Here is a 2,820-nt window from a genome sequence, read left to right as displayed (position 1 = left end):
TTTTTCTTTCTTATGCCTACGGCACCTGGTCTTCCTAGGTGGTCTCTCATCTAAGTACTTACCAGGCCCGACCCTGCTCAGCTTCTGAGTTCAGATGGGATCGGGCTTGTTCAGGGCGGCATGGCCACAGACAAGAGATACACTTTAAATGTAAGGACACAGGCTAACAGTAAAAGGGCGGGAGAAGATGCACTATGCAAACTCAGCACAGAACACTGGCGTGGCTATCTTAAGATCAGAAAAAGCAGGCTTCAAGATAAGGAATGTAAACGGAGGTCACGCCCCCAAACACTCAGTCCCATCCCCTCTCTCCCGACCCCCCACTGCCTTGGCACCAGGTCTTTCAGACCCTGTGATTCAGCTGCATTCACAGGAAAAAGAATCTGGGTAGGGGTGCCTAGAGGCCCACCCCCCTGGGAACTCTTCAGACCTCAACCAAACGCGAATTAGTGTTTTTTAACAACTGGTCCTATCACACCGCTCTGCCGCTCTCTCCAGGCACCCACAAGTGGCTCTTGGTTCTGCCCTGGGCTGTCCCAGGCTCTTGGTCTCTATTTGGACAATAGCTGCAGAGGCTCTGGACTTTCTTATCTCTCCTCCACCCTGACTTTAACTTGTTTAAGGCAGCCCTCGCTTCTTTTTGCAGGAGCAAATCCTGTGTTGAATTGAGCAGAAATTGGTCCTCCCTCTCTGCAGCATGTGGGTAGTGATTGGGCTTTGGGACCAAACCCACACTTGGGATTTGGTCCCCCACTTGGGGATGTTTGCTAGCCTGACCCTCTTCTGCGTGCGGCTGGTCCTCTTCAGGCCCGACTGCACATTCGACCCGAAGTTCTCACTCTTCATCCAGACAGTCTGTCGTATAATGAAATTGCACCGGTAGGACGCCTTGCTGCTCACAGTAAGGTCTGTGGACCAGCAGCTCCTGCGTCATCCTGGGGCCTCTTAGAAAGGCAGATTTTCAGCTGACCCCAGACTTGTGACATCAGAACCTGCATTTAATAAGATCCCAGGTTATTTATGCACACATTAAAATTTAAAAAGCACTGCTCTAGAGCATTCATGTCACACTGATATGAATTGAAATAAGACTAGTCCATATATTAAGGAAAAAAGTCGTGAAAAAAAATGTTCTTATTAAAGTAGTGAACGTTAAACATAAAAAGAGATGATAGCCATATTTTTGTTAAAGAGATGCTATTTTATTAGGCACTGCTGGTGGAAGTGTGAATCAGTACCATGTCGCTAAAGGGTAACTTGTTTGAGAAGTCTTAGAACCGTCTATGGCTCTTTAAAGGAACAATTTTATTGCTATGGCTGGATCTTAAGGAAAACATTTAGGTCAGGATGTAGTTTCAATGATATGATGAAAAGGATTTTCAGACAATGGTTTAGTTGTTTTCCTCATCTTCTTCCTTATTAATAGAACCTCAGTTTTGAGGGGTGGGGTGGGGAATGATGTGCTTAATAAATGCTTTCTGGACTCTTTGCCAGTAGGGATGGACAGTGCCGTGTAAGCAGAAGTCATGGGGAGGCATTTCCAGGAAAATGCTTTATGAGAGAAATCAACTCAGTTACCAGCACCCTTCTGACCTATGACCTCTGCCTTCCTCTCCTCCTTTATCCTGCTTGGAACTCTGATGGGACGTTGGAGACCACTACCCACTAACCCAAGGTCAGCACTGTCTCCTTCCAGACCTTGCATGTTATGAAAAAAAAGAAAGTCCTAATTTAAGTCGCGGTGTCTCAGGAGTGCGATATTTATATCCGAACATGACTCCTAACTTATATGCAACCTAAATGTCCCAAAGCAGAGGGTTCATTAATAAATGATCATTTATCCACATAACAAAATGCCATATGGCATAAAATCATGTAGGGCTGTGGTTTCAAATTGTTTCTAGAAACGGAGGCCTCCCCTTACTAATGGTCTTTCGTGGACTCCTCGTGTGGCAGGACAGGGCAGATTTCCCCAAGCCGGAGTGGGGGTGGGGAAGCGGGGGTTAGTGGGGTGGGGAAGTCGGGGTTAGCGGGGTGGGAAAGGGCTCAAGCCTGTACTGAGAGAGAGAGAGAGAGTTCTCAGCTGAGCGCAAGGAAGAATTCAAACGCACTCGAGGGAGAGTCGAAAGGGTAGTTTACTAGAGAAGGGATAACGCTGTGTAGACAGAGCGTGGTCTCTCAGGCAAAGAGTAAGACTTAGAGACACGGAGGCAGTGACAGTGGGGAGGACAGAGAAAAGACAGCGAGAGGGATCCTTCGCGTTGGGGGAATTCAGTTCCCACGTCATTCTTTAGTTTCTGTGAATTCCACGTTCAAGCCTTTGTTGACCCATTTTCCTTTGCCGGTTCAGGGCAGATAGTGTTGAAAGGACAGGAGCCTGTAGTGCGGAGGGAGGAAAATGTAGCGTGAAAGGCCTGCTGGCAGCTCCCAGCCTTTGATCCATAGGTTCCCCGTGGTGTGAGCCACAGGGAATGAACGATTTTATTTCGTGGAGGGCTGCCACTTAAAGACTCTGTTTTCCTGTTTTGCCTTCTCAGTGTGGGGAAATGGGTCGTTAGCATCCCCTGCAGACATCTCTCTTTGTTCTGCAGGTGTCCTCCTGGCCTGGCTGCGGGGCTGATCAGCACCTTGCAGTCTCTGAATGTGGCCCGATTTACCTTTTTAGTTCTTTTCCTTCTCCCTCCATTACTAGTACATAGAACGGTTAGAAGTAGACTGTTTGGGTAAACTCGGGGTGGGAACTCAACCTTCTTCTACCTGCAAAATCTGCTCTCCCCTCCGTGGGGGGTCCTGAAGCACCTCTAGAATTTGGTAAAACAA

General features: G+C 47.8%; 1 protein-coding gene and 1 pseudogene across 7 annotated transcripts in view; one reads left to right on the top strand and one right to left on the bottom strand.

Moving 5' to 3' along the window:
• The window catches only part of KCNE2 (potassium voltage-gated channel subfamily E regulatory subunit 2), a 189,575-nt gene that overhangs the window by 39,257 nt on the left and 147,498 nt on the right, over window positions 1-2,820 (top strand). The window lies entirely within an intron of this gene.
• Window positions 14-132, bottom strand: LOC111743478 (annotated as a pseudogene).

This window comes from Pteropus vampyrus, unplaced genomic scaffold (assembly GCF_000151845.1).
Source record: "Pteropus vampyrus isolate Shadow unplaced genomic scaffold, Pvam_2.0 Scaffold114, whole genome shotgun sequence".
NCBI classification, from domain to species: Eukaryota; Metazoa; Chordata; class Mammalia; order Chiroptera; family Pteropodidae; genus Pteropus; species Pteropus vampyrus.
Note: the sequence above shows the minus strand (reverse complement) of the source record. Positions and strands in the feature narration are given on the sequence as shown.